Raw genomic sequence first — 19,370 nt, forward strand, 5'->3', positions numbered from 1 at the left:
TTTTTTAATTTTAATACATTTTTATTTAATTATTTAAATAAATTGGTTTTTATTTAATTAGTTTAATTATAAAAAGAAAATAATAAAAAAGGTACCGTGGGTCCAACTTGTAGCCCATACACCATTACACCTAAAAACAAATTCTCACCATTTGCTAACTGGGCGTCACGTGTCATAATTCGCCCCCATTTGTAGCCCTCAGGGCCGTCTTTGAGCCATGGCAGGGTAATCGACGGCCATAGGCCTGACACCCCGCTGGCCCGAAATTTTTTTTTTTCAAAAAAAATTATGTGTATTAACAAAAACATGTGTATAATCAATGTTCCAACACAATTACATAACCACTAGCTTGATCTAATGGTAATGGGGTATATCTAACCAAAAGGTTGTGTTATCTAATCTATTTGAGACAATTTTAAGCTTATTTTTATATTAAAGTTTTTTACACAAACTAAATCATAATCAAATAAGCCCATTTATAATTAAATTGTTTAATCCAATAAAATGTTTCTTTTACTTAAGGACCTAAAAAATAATTCGCATTTGGCCCAAAAAATTCGTCTTTTCGGAGCCGGCCCTGGTAGCCTCTCCACTACGCATAGCCTAACATACATAGTTTTAATAGAAAGTCACACGATTAAATATTTTTATAGAGTTCTATTTTAATAAGAATGCTATATTCGACAATCATCATACTAAATATTTTGAAATATGCATACGCAATTTAAAGTATGTAACTAAAGCAACAGAATACGAAATGAAGAAACGTGAATATAATTCCACGTGTCAATGTAAAAAATGAAAAAAGGAAATGAGTTTTGGTTGTAGTTTTGTACACTCCATGAAATTTGTGATAATATACACATATGAAGTTAATATAAAATATAATTCACTAATAGAGTTAAAAACTTTCATGTTATAACAGAGTATAAGTACAGTAAACTAGAACTAATTCTTAGCTTAATAAGTATATTGTTGACTTGCCATTCAAGAAAAAAAGTATATTGTTGACTTGGTCAACCAGTTGTAATTTGTCACGAATGAATGTCATCATGACAACTTTAGATCTAATTAAATGCGGCTACATATTCAAACACTAGAACTAACTAACTATACATACTATAAAGTTATATACGGCCAACGGCTCGCATAGGTATCAAACGGCGTCAGATTATGTCTAGACAAATCATATAAGAAAAGCCAAGCCGACTTGAGCCAGCGAGCCAAGCTAGGGCTACTCGGCTCGTTTGCAACCAAGTCGTTTTTGAGCGAACCCTTTCCAGCAAATTTCTAGCCATGAAATATTTGAACAGTTCCAAACTTCCAATGGAGAGGGGTAAAAACAATTATATTAAGAAAACGAATCTTAACATTATTAAATTGTGCCCAATCAAACTCTTCAAATCAGTTTCATTGTTATATTGTTCTTCCATTCTTCATATATTAGTTAGGGGGATGTAGCTCAGATGGTAGAGCGCTCGCTTAGCATGCGAGAGGCACGGGGATCGATACCCCGCATCTCCAACAATTAATTATTTTTTCACCAGTTCACCACTTGTAGTTTGGGCCAGTCCTATTGTTTGGTTGTTGTGTTCAATATTATGGGCTCATGAAATCTTAAATTTCGTTACCTTCTTTATAAAGAGTATTTACGGTTACTATTAAAGATGTAACCAATGTAAAATAAGTCTTTTTTCTTATTACTATCCATCTTCCACTCACTACTTAAAATTATACAATGAGTTTTTTCTTACGCTCGTTACTTGAAATTATATGTTCAGTTTTTCTTATCTTTCACTCACTACTTGAAATTATACGATGAGTTTTACACTTTTACTTGACATTTCCTACTTAGATAACCAACTACGGTTTTAATCACTAATTAACATATTTTCATGAAAAGTTGCATCATTTCAATTAAACATCGTGATAGTTTATAAGCTTTAACATACAATAGAGAAATCTTTGGTAGGTTTGCATGTACAATTTTGACATCGCTTTTCACAAAAAAAAGGTACGTTCTTGTTATTGAACTTTATAAATTTAATATAATCAAGATTCGTATTCAGATGATTTTTTTTATCTGAAATAAATTTCACATGATTCATAAAGTTGTCTACAACATTTGGGAAGCATGAAACTTATATAGTGTATCTTGATAAGATTACAAACACCTATGACTGTAAAAAAAAAATACCACTACACATTGTTATCAAGAGTGGTGCAACTTTATTTGTCATGGGCATAGGTCAAGTGTTTTGGAAACTTCTTACCTCAAAAGTTAAATGCTAAGGGTTTGTTTGGTATGATTTAATGAAATGAATGTGAGAATGAAATAGACAACGAAATGAATGACTCATTACCATTTTATTATCGTGTTTGGTTACCATATAGGAATGGAATGATCATCCCTTTATTATTACTAGCAGTGGCAACGGTGAAGGTGGTGGTAGTAGTATCTTATAATAAAACATAAAATCAAATAAATTTGAGTTGAAGGCAACCACCTTTTGTATAACTTTGGTCGAATACGAGGTGAGAAGATAAGATGGCTATAGTGTAAAATATGAAGTTACGAGTTCAATACATACAAAGTGTAACATTTAGTAGTTCGGAAAAAAATAAGAAGAAAAAAACCGAACACCCTTGAGCCGTAAGCTGCTTATAAATTTTAATACCATAGCACATCAAATATGCATATCTATAGAAAATTGCTACTTTTAGTTTTTTGCCAGTTAACGATATTTCGTCACTTTAATAGAAAATAAATATATAGCACAAAAATGTGGTTAGCACGTCGCTAGTATTGCAGCTTGCAGGCGATTCAAAGTTCATCGACTGAGACATCTTTAACTAAATAAGAATATATATAGTTGTTGCACAAATAAAATTATAAACTCGTTTTAGTGTTGGTCTAAGGCAATAGGCATAATCTAACATGAAAATATAGAATTATTACGTCACATATTATGTCTTATCTTTCATAGTTAAAATGATAGATTCACGTACTTATTATGTTCTAGTTCCATATTTTATATTACTTATGTATTGAACGCAGGTTGTGGACCCGAGATTTTCCTTCAATGGGGTCTGTTTTTTCGGTGTTCAAATTTTTTACAACCAAATGGTAGAATTTTTGGCTAGTCACCGTTTAGGTTGGGGCGAGATGAGAAACATAATAAAATACAAATATACAGTATCATAATAAATAACTCAAACCTTTTCTTTATTATTTTCAATGATCCTTGTATAATCAGCCATAACATTCATGTTTTAAAAAAGCAAGTGGCAAATTCATATGTTTAAAACCTTAGCATTTGGAATTCTAAAAAAATACCCAGCAAAAACAGGGCATGGTCAGACGAGAAGGTAAGAGATTTACCTTCACACCAACCTCAATTCTGATACAATAAAAAAACGTTGTGGTCCCAAGACTCGATCCACGTAACGTGGGTCCGCGTCCACCCTTGTTGAACGCCATATATGTGTGTGTAGAGAAAATTATATGTATACGCATAGGGGAAAAAACTATGAGAAAACCATAAAGTTATGAGAAAACCAATATTAACCAATCATCTAATCTACAATTATTCATTGTTTGTAGGAGTATATATGTGATATTGCACACCATCTATCTTAAGAAGTTATTTGTGCGTAAATGTTTTCTATATTTGCTCCATGTTATACATATTCATTTTCATTCAAATCACCTAGAAATCATGAATTTTCATTACTACAAGTAGTTCTTAAAAAATTATCTTGGTTGTGCACTTAACAGAAGAATATGAATAACACGATAAACACAAAGACTACGCAAAACATAATAAGCACGAAGAACGAGATATGTAGTTTTATTTTATCTATGTTGTTACATATATCATATATGTAACTTATCAATTTACATGGACATAATTTTGTTACATATATGTAATCTTTCGATCTACATAAATGTGTAATGACGAAAAACATAATGAAAATACTGAAGCTACATATTTGTAAATCTAGCGTATTCGTGGAAAACACAAACGTCATACTTGTTACATCCCAAAAACTTAATTAACAAAAGTTTATTCAAATTTATGATAAGTTTTATATATGAAACTAAGATTTTGAAAACAACTATTTGAATGTGCAAATTTGAAAGTAAAATATGAAAATAATAAATTTAATACATATTTTTAACCTAAGTATTGGACTTTCATTAAATACTTGAACTTCTTTGATATGGTATTAATAAAGAGGGGTCCTTTATTTTTTACAAAAGTCAAGAAGTTACAAGTATTTTATTATAGTCAATGCTTATATTTTAAAATAAATACATTTGTTGTGTTGTTATTGTCCTTCACCCTTCCCTTTGTGATGAGAAAAGTATTTTTGATACACCGGAAATGGTCTTCAAAATAGCAAACCCTACTTATAACTTTGTCATGAATGACATTATAGTGAGTACGTTTTTGTGTTAATATTGTGCTTAACCCTTCCATTGTGATAAGAAATTGCCAATAAGAGCAAAACTAGGATTGTTAGCATATAGTGTGTTCAGTTGTTCGAAGGATCATCTGTTCCTTTTTCAAACATCCAGAACTTTAAAAGACAAGGATATTTGATAAATTGACCATTCACGACTTCACGAATATATAGCGGGGGTGCCACAGTGATATATACTGTCCATTAGGAGGTGCAAATATGTGGTGTTAAATTATATTGCAATACTCATCATTGTTGATGATCCACGAACGAGAGTGTTGTAGACATGTTTTTTGATCGGTTCATCTCCTAGGTGGTGGAGTTGTACAATCCGTTGATGATTTTCAGACCCATTCAGCTTAATGGGGGTTTAATCTTTAGACTTGTTTCTTTAATTTTTTAAGAGTACATCATCAACAGAAATACAGAATCAAGAATTTAATTACTGATACCTTTGTAATGAACATTGAGAAAATTCGTCATTTTATGATATATGTGAATACAATAGTCAATGTGTCAAATTTCATACCACGTCATGTACTTGTAGTGTTGGAGACAATAAATGTGACAAGGTCATATAAAACATCAAGGGTGTAAGGTGTAGCCTAGCAATAGGTGCTGGTTTGCATGTTGTTACTTCATTGTTCTGTCAAGTTGGTCTTTCGGAAATCACATGTGCAATCTATGCTTATTTGTTAGTTGAGAGACTTGTATCTAGGTGTCTTAATCACATCCCTACCTACATGCAATCATCTATATTTAATTTTTTATTTATTCAAGTCATCACCAGTTTTTATATAATATCTAAAATGATTTAACTTTGAAGAACATACTAAAGAAAGATTAAGTGAATATCTTAAATCATAAAAACTATGATTTATAGATGATACATGGAAATGATTCTAGAAATAGTTAGTGGGCGAGTGGTGAGGATCTTTATGATCGTATAGACTACAGTTGTAGGATATGAAAAAGCATTTGAGAATGCTTGTCAACAAAGCCATGTCTTTCTTATTCATTGGGTCATCTTTACGCGAACAAAGTCCAACGAGGATAAATTAAATACATAATGTATCAGCAATGAGTTTCAGTTAGTGTTGGAAAGGAAGTGAAGATTTGAGATGGATAATGTAAGGTTTCAAGTTCAAATTCGATTTAGATTATCTGATTGTGGAGGTCTAATGCTTGATTTTTATTTTCATCATTTCTTATCATACCTAACCCAAAACCATGTATCCAACATAAAATGCGATAAGAATGTATTAAAAGGTCCGTTTTTGAGGTAACACATTATCATGGTTATAAAAAAACAAGTGGCATATCATGGTTAAAATCATACCTTTAAAATAGCTTAAATACTAAAAGCTGCATATTTTGGTTCCAAATCTTGTCGTTCTTATTGAATCAACAATCCATGTCATATGTTAAAAAGACGACAACTGGCCCAACATGAAACATGCTATGTGTCAATGATTATTTTGGAGACCGTACTTACATATAAAGATTAAATATATATGTTTAAAACCATAAAACCATTGTATTGTTAGTAAACAAACTAATTTATTTGCTTAACTTTCTATTTTCAGTCACTTGTACTTAGAATTGGTATTTAGCTTGCTATTTCGAGTCGAAAGCTACCATAAAGGATGTGCTCATGATTTATGAGTCGGGTAAGAGAAAAACTTTGTGATAAACTGATAACAGTTGTAATTGATCTTGATTTTGCTACGAATGTTATTAATTGTTTTTTATTGCTTTTTAAATAATTTTATTTGAACATGCTACAGATTTATTGAAATTGAGTTAAATATTTAATTTAACAATTTTGCTACGAACTTTTTCGCAAAATATTAATAGGCACACATTAGCAAAAATGCGGTCATAGCAAATCTAAGCAAACGATCTTTTTTGCAACTATTTGTTTTTAGTACTCTATGGAAGTGTAAGAAAATAAACTCGCATACAACGTGAAAATTAAAGGTATTATTATAAAGTAATAATTATTTTATTTTCTTTATCGTTATCTTTCCTACTAAAATCATAAAAGTGACATTTTTCATTTTTTTTGATTCATATACAAATGAATGAAAAGTGAAACTTGAGTTTGGGCATTTTCCTACTGAGATACATGCACATCCGTCTCTTTACTTATGCCATAAAAACTAGTGTTGTGCTTCGTCTTGCCGCTCTGGGGGGCGACATAGTACCAACTAAGTCCATGGGCATTGATGAAGATCTCACCACGGATGATGCTATACAGGTAGAGTACTAGATGCTTTTTTTTGTTGATAAAAAGAACCTAGTTAGATACTCGTATTAGACATGTGCAGTGTGCCATTGCCAATGTGTTTGGCCACATTAAAAGAAACAAAAGAAGATGGGTGATATTAGAGACACCACCCAAAAATTAAAACATCCATCCACTACGCGGCTTATCGACCGATCCGCCGCGGATCACACCTTTTTGTCATATTATGTCAACAGGTTTTGTCTTATTATGTTTGTACCAAATATGTGGCTAATTGAGCGATCCGCCGCTTATCGAGTACACATCAACATCGGCATATCAAATCCGACATAAACTGTACCTAATACGCCGAGAATCGATCGATCCGCCACTGATCAAGTCAATAATTTAATTTTGGCACATCTGTCTCCCTTTCTCTACATATATCATGCTCATTTCTCATATATCATCAAAATATTGTAGACAATATTTTTCGTTGATTAGATATAGAAAGTATTTGTGTTTGTTAAACTATAATGGATTTATATGATACTTTGTTTGGTGACGGGAACGACGAGTAGTCGGGCTGCGCATACAACGATCAGCCGGAGCAGTCGGGCTTGCCAGATTTGAATGAACTTCCCGACTTGAACCATGAGCCGGGGTATGGAAATATCGAGCAGTACGACTTACCAAATCTTGACCAGGTTATTTAGTGTGTTTATATAGTACAACAACGCGTTAGTTATTTTTTAAATATTATACGTTGTCTTGCCAAAATAATTTTTATCAGGGGTATATCATATACGGCGGTAGTCACCCTTCGTGGCCGGAGGATAATAGGACATCGTCTAATACATATGAGGCCAGAGTCGAGGAGTCTTATGGTCAGTCTTCGCAGCAGTTACATGTAGACGGTTCGTATTACGGAACTCAGAATTCGTACCAGTTACCTTTAAGAGAGCAACCATACATGTCAAGACCAGTCACGAGCAACATCGTTGATGGCATTCAAGAGGGTCACCGCGAAGGAGGCGATGACGATGTTGATGATGATGATGGTGGTGGTGGTGATCGTTTCATACGGGAGACGTGTAAGTCCCCCCGGGGCGTCGCTGATCAATACGAGATCCGCACGAGGTCTAGGAGTGCGGAATCCTCCTAGACTCGTTTAAGGTGTAGAAGACGAATAACACGATTACACATAAACTAACACACGAACAAACACATGAATGGAATAAATGAATCTGCAGATCCTTCATATAATCACCAAACCACATTACAAACCGAACATAAACAAAGACACGGCCGACCCGAGGTGAGCTCTACCTCGGGCCGTCCCACACGACTTTCCCTCTCTGTTTCTCTCTAGACAATTGAACTGAACACCAAAACACTCTAACTTTCTAAAAATTAAACCCTAAACAAGACACACATATATATAGATAAACAACTTCGCGGGCTTGGGATTGGGCCTGTAGGCGAAGTTGTTCTAACTTCGCCTAAGGCGAAGTTGTTCTAACTTCGCCTAAGGCGAAGTTGTTCTAACTTCGCCTATGGCGAAGTTGTTCTAACTTCGCATAAGGTGAAGTTGTTCTAACTTCGCCTATGGCGTCTCCGCTGGTCAGAATTGCATAGCGACGGTCACAAAATGCACCAACAGACTCCCCTTTGACCGTTGCTTTCAATTCTAACAAACACAAAAGATCATCTGTTACAAAACATGCACCAACAAGACGTCATTCTCTTATGTAACTAATAATGTATGACCTATTTTTTTTAAAAAAAAAAAATTATTATTATTCTTTTTCAACACGTTACTAAATATTACTTTATTTACATTGCTTGATATCAGTATTTTGATTATGTTGCTGAGTTGGTGGATTGGGTTAAGAAGACGGGACGTGAGCATGGTTGTGTTATCTCAGTCCAACGTTCAAGGGAGAAAAGTGTTGAACTTGTATGCAATCGAGGTGGGGAACCAAAACTCAAGGGAACGGTGAAGCATACCGGGAGTATTAAAAGGGGTTGTCTATTTAAACTTGTCGGGAGGTACAACGCGCCAGGTGATTGTTGGAAGGTAGAGGTTGTCAACGAGACGCACAACCACGATCCCGTTTTGTTTGAGGAGGGGCACCCGGCACTAAGGAAACTGACCGACGAGGATATTGATATGGTTGCGACGTTGCATAGGCATGGTCTGAGGCCTGCTAAATTAAGTCAACCCTAAAGAAAAGCTTTCCCGGTAACAAATGTATTACTAGGGATATAAACAACGTCGTGAAGGTTCTTCGTGACCAAGATAAAATTGGTGACGCCCCCATGTAGGTACTTGTTGTCAGAATATTATTATTTTGTAAGTGTCTTTTTAATATATATTATTTTGAATATATATTGTTTTGTTTTATCATATATAAAAAATATATATTCTGTAAGATTTAATAAGAATATTATTAATAATATCATTTTATTATAATAATCATGTTTAATAAGAATATTTGTAATATTTATTAATTTTTTGTTAAACCCAACGTAGGTATTTGAAAACTTTCTTCAAACCCATGGGTTTACCTTTTACACATGGGAGAATCCTTCCACCAATAGGACGGAGAATGTTTTCTTTTCTCACGAGAAGTCGCATACCATGTGGCGTGCGTTCCCAGATTTGCTGCTGATTGACACGACGTACAACACCAACATGTACAAGTGGTCGTTCGTTCAGTTTTTTGGTGTGACGTCGACATCAAAGTCTTTCTGTATTGCGCACGCAGTTATCTTTAGGGAACAAGAGTGTAACTTCACATGGGCCCTTGAACGCCTTAAACACATGCTCGTCGACTGCAGAGAGCCGCGTGTGATCCTGACTGACAGGGACCAAGCCTTGATGAATGCCTGTGAAACAGTCTTTCCCAATGCTACCAAAAACCTTTGTAGGTGGCACATCATGCAGAACATACAGAGAAAACATAAGAGTCTTTTCCAGGATGATATCTCTAAATCATTCAATTACTGGTGGAAAGTACTGTATGAGTCGCCAACAAAATCTATGTACGACTACAACTGCGGTCAAATGGAAGCCGCGTTAGCTGGACACGGCAGACGTGGTAAGTCTTTGTCCTTTATGTAAACATGATTTTAGATTATAGTTGTACATTGCCTAAATTGTTTTTTTTATTATTTGTTTGTAGAGGCTTGGTATTATATTCGCGACAACTGGTTGGTACCCTAGAAAGAGAAGTTCGTGTCGTGCTGGATTGACGACCGACTAAACTTTGGCGAGCATACAACAAACAGAGTAAAGGGCCAGCACGCAAACTTGAAGAGACACCTTATGGAGCCTAACAATTCGCTAGACTCTATTGCGGCGTTTGCCCTTGAAGTCGTGAATTCCCAAATGGAAGAAATCAGTGCGACCCTTGAAGACTCCCGTGTTAGGATTAAGAAGTACCATCAGTTGACTTTGTTTGAAAAGCTACATAACAGGGTGTCACTTTTTGCTATCGCTAAACTTGATAAAGAGCTGACCTTGCTTGACACATTGCTAGATACGTGGGCGGAGTGCGACCACCGGTTACAAACATCATGGGGCTTGCCGTGTGCTTGTAAGCTTAACTGGCACACTATTAACAATATATGTATTCCATTAAAAGACATAGACCCCTTTTGGAGGAAGCTCGATTTCAGTCCGGCGTCTGTTGGACACGAAGAACCAGACTATGAAGCGGAACCGGAACATGTTAAAAAACAAGTTCTAGGACTAAACAACCGAATGCAAAAAAAAAGTCTATTCTCAAAGATAATGTCTGTTCTTTCTAGGAAATCAAACAATGAGGAGCCTGAGAAACGAGACGACCCTAGGGGGGCGTCCAAATCTAAACCAACAAGCCAAGAAAAGAGATACCCCTAGACAGAGCTCATACTCCCCGTCCCCGTCAACTGATACCCACAGACACAGGTCGTACTCCCCGTCCCCGTCAACTGATCCCCACAGACACATCTCCTACGCCCCCTACCCGTCATTTGATCCCCACAGGCACAGCTCCTACGCTACCTCCCGGTCATTTGATCCCCACAGGCACAGCTCCTACGCTACCTCCCCGTCATTTGATCCCCACAGACACACCTCCTACGTTACCTCCCCGTCATTTGATCCCCACAGACACAGTTCCTACGCCCCTCCATGTCTTTTGATCCCCACAGACACAGCTCCTACGCCCCTCTATGTCACGGCAACCAACACCCGAAGCCCCCACCCACTCGTTGTCGCGTTCCCAGTCTCAGTCACATTCCCGGTTTAAGATACCTAAACCACCGAAACGCTCATCTAAAAAGCATGAGACTCCAACCGACCTTCGTTTTCCATTACTGCGTGACCCTAAGGGCGTCCCAATCATAGAAAGTTATAGACACCTCATTCCCACATGGGCATACCCGTTCATTTCAAGAATAAAAGATGTAAAGCAAGATGGTAATTGCGGTTTCAGAGCAATCGCTGTCGGCTTGGGCATGCGTCAACAGAACTGGAAGGAGGTTAGAGCAAGCATGAGGAATGAGATGGTCACTAACAAATCCTGGTGGAGCCAAAGGTTGAACTACGAGGTAACCGGTAATTATGACACGGTTCGTGATTTGCTGGACTGCTCAACGTCTGCTTTATTCCAGCAAAAGAGTAGGTGGTTTAAGTTACCTGGGCACGGACACGTAGTGGCTTAAACGTATTACTGTGTTTTAATCAACCTCCATCTGACCTCCAGTGAGAGTTACTTCCCAATGAGAATGAGTCCGGAACCACTATCTCAGATTCCGGTAATAGTAGTGTTAAATGTTAAGGATAATCGTTGGCTCAACATACAATTAGAAGGGAATTTCCCCGTGTCGCTACCAGCACATCAATGGGAAGGATACGCCAACGAAGCGGCGCACGAATGGAGGTCTTTGTACGAAGATCGTATAAAAGAGTATATGCAAATAAGGGAAACTTGGCGAGTGCAAGCTGAAGAGCCAGTTTATTTAGGATGATTCGCGAAATGTTTGTGTTATTAAATAAAAATAACTTGATAAAATATATAACTTTAAAATAATTTAATTTTTAAAATAATATTTGTGTTTTTATAAATTTAAAAAAAATTTATTTAAAAATATAAAACTTGATATTTAAAAATATAAAAGTTGATATTTAAAAATATAAAACTTGATACTTAATATTTAAAAAAAATTATTTAAAAATATAGAATATATTTTTATTATAATGATAAAAAATGTAAATTAAAAAAATATAAAATAGTACCAGTAATATTAAAATAATAATATATATCTTCAAAAGTAGATCGGATCAGCCGCTTAGTGATTGATCCGCGACGGATCGTGTTTAATTTTCGTAGATGTTAAATACCCACCAATTCTAACCGTTCAACTCGCCAAAAACACAAAAAACGCTATACATCACCAGATTATACCACCAAAAACCACCACCACCACCGGAAAATAAATTTGAAAAGGTGACTATGTAGATGTTATTTTGAAAACGTGAGCGATCGATTTACCATGAGGTTTCCTGTGTCAACAAAGATGGCACCAATGCCTGTATTGGGTTTCCTGTATCAACAAAGATGGCACCCATGGTAAATCGGGAGAGCTTCCACAACGGTACCTGTATATGGTACCTTATTTAAAGTTATCCCATGTATCCTGGCGGATTTGATAACCAGGTGGCTGGAATGCTCCGACCAACAGAGATACGCGGGCTTAATGATTCTACCCCATTTTTAGTAGGGCAAAGAGATGTTGTGTTGATGCTATTTTTGGAGTGCTTATCAAGAAGAACTGATAATAAACTAGAAGATGATTAGGAATTAGTCGTTGTTATGGTTGTGCAACGGTTCAGAACCGCGAGAACCGAACCGGAACCGAACCGAAAATGAGTGAAAATAGAACCGGAACCTATTATAGTAAACCGGTTCAGTTCCAGAACCGCTAAAGCCGGTTCTCGCTAATCGGTTCTGGCTAGAACCGGTTCGATCATTTATTTATCAAATGAGTTATGCAAACTTTGCGAATTACAAAACAAGTCTATACAATTGTATGTCTTCTTTCACGGTAAAACTAATTTAGGTTACAACATAAACATCCGTTATATTTTTTATTAAAACCTAAGTGATCAAGTTAAATAAATCATTAGCAACGATAGATTAATGGAAGATCATATCATTTTATATTAAATTACCTTGATAGCTTAAATCAAAATTGATTATAGTTGATAGTTCTTGAACGTAAAGAAAGAAGATTTGAATTATAAAATGATTGAATGGATACCGCTTAATAAGTTACTCAATAAGAAACGGGGATCGGTAAATTTATTTAAAACGTTTTGAATATTTCGGTTCTCCTGTTCCAAGTCTAGAACCACCGGTTTTACCCGGAACCGAACCGGGAACCGTTTAATGCAAATTTTGAGAACCGAGAACCGAACCAATACACACATAAGCGGTTCTGAGGCACTGGTTCGGTTCCGGTTCCTCGGTTCTGACGGTTCTGAACCGTTTTTTGCTCACCCCTAGTCGTTGTATAGAATTTGATGTAATAGCTAGTGTAATTTACTATTGGTTTAATATAAAATTTATGTTTTAATTAGTATAAATCTATTTATATAAAACATGATAAAAAATTATTTAAAAATATAAGAAATGATATTTAAAAAATACTATATTTTGTTAATATGTTTATTTAAAAAAATAACATATTTTTTAAACAAATATATTTGATGATATATTTGTTTAAAAATATAAAACATGATAACATGTATAACTTAACTATAATATATTTTTTAAAATAATATTTTCGAGAATAAATTTTAAATAAAAAATTATTTCAAAATATAAAACTTGATATTTAAAAATATAAAACATTATAAAAAATCTAACTTATAAATAATTTATTTTTTAAAAAATCTAACTTATAAAATATAACTTTTATGAAAAATTAAAAAATTTCATTAAAAAAAACGTAAATTAGAAAAAAAAATATAACAGAACCATAAATATTAAAATAATAATAAATATCTTCAAAAAGTAGACCGGATCCGCCGCTTAGGGGCGATCCGCGGCGGATTCTGCTGTAAATCGGATCCGCGGCTTAGTGGTCGATCTACTGCTTATCGAATTTATTTTTTGAAAATGTTAAATACCCACGAGTTCTAACCGTTCAAATCGCCAAAATCAAAATAAACGCTCAACCTTTCACTCAAAACATCACCCAGAGTATACCACCAAAACCACCACCGCCACCAGAAAATAATGACGACGGGGTCCGAAAAAGCATCTACACGGCCATAATAATTTTCGTTCAGAAATAGTGGTGGCTGTGTGAATGTTATTTTGGAGTCCGTTATTATTACAAAATAAAGACCCAGATAAAACCACATGTTGGCGGAAAATAATGACGACGGAGTCCGAAAATAGCTTCTATGCAGCCATAATAATTTCGTTCTGAGATAGTGGTGGCTGCATAGATGTTATTTTGGAGTCCTTTATTATTACAAAATAGATTTTAAAAATATATATATATTAATAGTATATACAAAATAGATTTTAAAAAAATATATAAAAATATATATTTATTAATAATATATATATAATAGATTTTAAAAATATATATTTTTCAACCTTGTTTTTTTGCATTAAGTTGTTTACATATATTTTAAAAATAATAGTGGTGAATGTGTAGATGCTATTTTGAACTTTTGAGCTACCAGTGCAACTGCCGTGAGTAGGCGAAACACTTTAGTAGTCCCCCTTCATATATCCCGACAGTGTCCTTTACTTGGGATTTTGGTGATTGTGTCGGGAAGCATTGGTAGCTCTGTAATAATAAAGTCCCGTATCACCTCCATGGGGTGGGTTCCCAAATGTAATAAGGAAGATGGCACCGATCTTTGATGAATTCGGTGTCCCCACAAACAGTCGCCTTGCATGATAGATCGCAAGGGCCAGCCGATGGAGGAAATATGTGGCATAACGGTACCTGTTTACGGTACTAGTTCCGGTGTATCTAGGAGTGCTCCGGAATTGACATTCCGGGTGGCTGGGGAGCTGCTGTCGGCCGGCCGAGATACCCGGGCGTAATGATTATCCACCATTTATAGTGGGGGAAACCTGTAGCCGTGGGCCGGCAAAGAGCTGCTGTGTTGATGCTATTTTGAACTTGTATTTATTCAAATTTGATGTATAGAATTTGATGTAATATCCAGTGCCTTTTGATGTATTTATTCAAATTTGTAATTTATTATTGGTTTAATATAAAATTTGTGTTGTTAATTGTTATTAGTTTTAATTCGTTTATATATTCAAATTTGTAATTTAGTATTGGTTCCATATCAAATTTGTGTTTTTATTAGTATAAATCCGTTTATATATTATGAATATATAATATTATTTTATATAAAATTTATTTATACCTTAGATAGTTAAATTAAATATATATATATACTACTAAGCGGCGGATCGAGCGATGTGCCGCAGATTGACGTTAAACACAACCCTAACCCGCCTCCCCCCATTAGTTTACACATTCCATCTCAAACAAACACTACATTTGACACTAAAACCCTAATTTGCCGTCCCCCAATAGTCCCAAACTTCGTCACCAACTCCGACACGGCAACAATAAGGTAACTATGGTTTACTCTATTTTGATATAGGTGTTCATCAAACTGGTTGATTTAAGGGTTTGGATTAAGGGATGGATAGAAAACGGGTTTGGGTTACGGGTATGATGTTTAACGGGTTTGGGTTTGTGATAAACGGGTTTGGGGTACCTTGTTCGATTGCTCTTGATTTAATTAGTAGATCCGTAATTAGAGACTCTGTTATTGTTTATTTTTATAATTTTGGTTTCGGTCTGAGTTCAGATCAAATTTAGAGTGAATTAGATTATGATATGAATTGATAATTGGATAGTGTTTGTGTGGATTGTGGTCTGGATTTGGATTTAGTCGAAAAAGAGGAATGGTTTGAACTTAATTGGGTTTGATAATAATCGGGTTTGGGTTACGGTTTGACCCAGAAACGGGTTTGGGTTACGGGTTTGACTCTGAAACGGGTTTGACAAGGAAACGGGTTTGGCTTACGGGTTTGACAATAGCCGATTATATTTATGTGTTAACATAGATGGCGGATACATACATTTTTGGGGACGAAGTACTTGATGATTACGAGCATTTGAGGTTTGACCAGCAGTCCGATTATCAAATCCGGTTTACGCAGCTTCGGAAAATGGAGCCACAACCTTCCTCGACCTTGTATTCGGAGTTTATAAATACGGTTCGGGCGGAAGAGAGGATAGAAAGAATTGTTGGGAAGAATACACTGTGGGAGAGATTGTTTACCGCAGAGCAGGGAGCGTACCGGGCTCTCACGTTAGAGTTTTACTCTACGTTCGTTTTCAGGTATTTTTTTTTCCTTTTCAATTAACTTATAAATAAAGTAGATTTCACCAACATGTAAATATTGTTTTAGGCCACGCCCGACGGGAGATTTGCAGGCCCCGATGCTGGTTGAGGGTGCGGATACCAGTAAGGCGGAGGTTCGGTTCCGTATTTTCGGGAATTGGCGTTATCTGTCGATGGAGGAGTTTGACAGGGCGCTGGGCTTGTACACAATTGAGGATATAACCGCCCCTGTTTACACGCAGAGCATACACGAATCACCAGATGACGTGTTGAGACGTTTTTGGACGGCGATTAGCAATACACCTTGTCCTACTACCCCCTTAGGAGAATACAAGTCAGACGCTAAAGCCTCAGCCATCAGGGACCCGTTGCACAGGTTTGTACACGTATATGTATGATATTATATTATATAATATTAGTATAATATAATATAATATAATATAATATAATATAATATAATATAATATAATATAATATAATATAATATAATAAATTTTATTTTATTTTGTACAGGTACCTACACAGGCTTATCGCACATACCGTACAGGGTCGTCACCGGGGGGGGGGGGGGGGTGCAGATCATTGCAACCTCCGTGACCTCTTTTTTTTGCGATGCCTGCTTACGGGGAGACACTGCAACTAGGGCTGTGCACGGTTCAGTTCGGTTCGGTTTTTGGGTGAAACCGAAACCGAAACCGAAAATTCGGTTTTTTCATATATACAAACCGTTCGGTTTCGGTATTTCGGTTTCGGTTCGGTTATATTCGTTTTTTTTATTTTGTTTTGTTTTGTTTTTTTGTTCTATTAATTGTTTTATGCGACTAGTTCCTACGTACAAAAATACATATTAACATTTACTATTCCTTTCACAAACTCTAATTTCTCTTACAAATCTATTGAACCAGCAAACTCCTAATTTGTTTCGGTTGTTGTCGCATATGGCTTAGTATAAATATATTAACAATCATTTAAATTATTTATTCTAATATTTATCGGTTCGGTTCGGTTTTTTTTTCGGTATTTTTGAAATGGGTAACCGATCCGAAACCGAAATTTCGGTTTTTTAGAAAAACAAAAAAAAAACCGTCGGTTAATGCTTCAGTTCGGTTTTTTCGGTTTGGTTTTTCGGTTAATTCGGTTTCTGTTCGGTATTTTCGGTTTTCTGCTCACCCCTAACTGCAACCTTGCTCGCTGTCTCGGCGACTACTTTGCCATTTACTCGCACAGGCAGGGCCGTGGGAAATTGGTCGGTGGCACGTACGTTACGCGAATTGCGTTGTCTTTGGGCTACAGGAACCTACTGGAAGACCAACCCATTAAGCCGCCGCTTCTGCCGCGAGAGCTGGACCGTGGACGGGCACAGGGCATGCAAATCGTCAAGAAGATTGGGCGCCAGTATCACCTGGTCACTAATTTCAATTCTGGCCCATACGTAGAGGTCCCGCTTGTTGAGCCTCCGCCAATCGAGGAGCCGGAGGTGGATATTTAGGGGGCCGAGGTTGACGGTGATGAGGACATAGAGGATGGTGATCTGGTACGTTATATTTTATCGTTTGATTTTTTTTTGTATCTTCGTCTTATTAACGTTAATTTATCGTGTTCATAACAGCCACCGCATCAGCACCCGCAGCGCGTTCCGCGTACACATCGCGCCGTGCGTTTGGATGCGGCCACTAACTCCCGCCTACAGAGACTAGAGCGTCAAGTGAACTGGATGGTTAGTTATTTGTCTGCCCAGCAGCATGGAGCCCAGTACACAGTACCAACGCCACGTTTCGACGAGATGGGGGCGATGACGACGCGGGTGGTGCCGCATTTTAGATTTCTTTTTTGTATGCTGTTACTTTTTGCCCGAACTCGTTTGGTTTTTTTTTTCGAACTCGTAATGTATTAATTATTATTATTTTATAAACCTGGTTATGCGTTATGCTTATTTTGTTCGTTTTCAATTTTAAAATTGTTGTTTCGTTATTAGTTTAAAACAGACAAAAAATCTGTTACACCCGACATACAAAAAAAGAAAACAAACATAAGTCGTTATGTACTAATTATTATTATATAAAAATCGTTCGTTTTATTTTGTTCGTTATTAATTTTAAAATTGTTTTCTCGTTGTGACCTTCGAAAACCGATCAAAATGACCTTCCAAAACCGATAAAAAAAAGGTTACTTGAGCCAAAAAAATACAAAGAAACAAAATAAAATTAAAAGACAACAAAAAAACAAAATATAATAAAACAAAAAAAATAAACAGCAAAATGACAAAATAACACAATTTTCCAAAACATACAACCATTAAGCAGTTTATCGCCCGATCCATGGCTTAATAGGAGGGTGTTTAGGAAACACCCCATGGTGTATGTAAAAAAGCCCAAGAATAAAGTAGTAGCCGACAATTGGTCCTGAATTAGATAGTCTGCAAATTGAGAAGTCAGGTTTTGGGCCAACCGTAAAGCTTAGGGGCCTATTTTGTAGTTTCTTAATTCATAGGGGTGTGTGCTTGACAGTGATTATCTACTAAGTCCTAAATAATCTAGTACCGCCAGATTCCTCTTCAAAATATTTCAAAAACGACCCAACTCTATATTTGAATAATTTAACATCACATTAAAATAATCTACATCACATGATCTTCACACCTTAATCAGCCTTTGAAAATAAAAACATTTTAATTTTTATTTACTTAGAATACGTGTTTCATAGTTTAAACAAATGTTGCAAAAGTCGCTACGCGGCCCCTAGGCAGCCGACCCCTTTGGAGGGAGTACTCGGAGTACTCGGGGTGTACTCGGAAAGTACCCGGACATGATAAATATAAAGAAAATTAATTTTTGGGTAATATATATATATATATATATATATATCATAAGTTTACTAATATTTATAACAAAATAAGTGAATATCAATATAAATAAAAGAAATATATTTTTAAATACTAAATTATTCTAAAAATTGTTAATCATTGATTAAAAAAAATGATAATCGTTATTTAATACTATAGAAATACGAATTATGTTGTATTTTTAAGTCAAAATGGGCCCAAGTTAACCGAATAGATGTATTTATGGCTGATGTTGACCACCGATGAACAATTTTAGTAACTAGGCGGAGTTAAAGAAACTCCCATGGACACCATACCTTGTAGCGAGTACTCGGAGAGTACTCGGCCTTGTAGACCTACTTTTACAACATTGGTTTAAACGTAGTTACTTTATATACATAGGTGATTTG

General features: G+C 35.7%; 1 non-coding gene across 1 annotated transcript; it reads left to right on the plus strand.

Moving 5' to 3' along the window:
• The first annotated feature begins 1,451 nt into the window (after positions 1 to 1,451).
• TRNAA-AGC (transfer RNA alanine (anticodon AGC)) lies at positions 1,452 to 1,524 on the plus strand. Its single transcript has one exon. It is a non-coding gene; the product is annotated as a tRNA-Ala (tRNA).
• Positions 1,525 to 19,370: the final 17,846 nt, after the last annotated feature.

This window comes from Bidens hawaiensis, unplaced genomic scaffold, assembly GCF_021521415.1.
Source record: "Bidens hawaiensis isolate Kalapana, Puna unplaced genomic scaffold, B.hawaiensis_p1.1 tig00012479_1, whole genome shotgun sequence".
Taxonomy (NCBI): Eukaryota; Viridiplantae; Streptophyta; class Magnoliopsida; order Asterales; family Asteraceae; genus Bidens; species Bidens hawaiensis.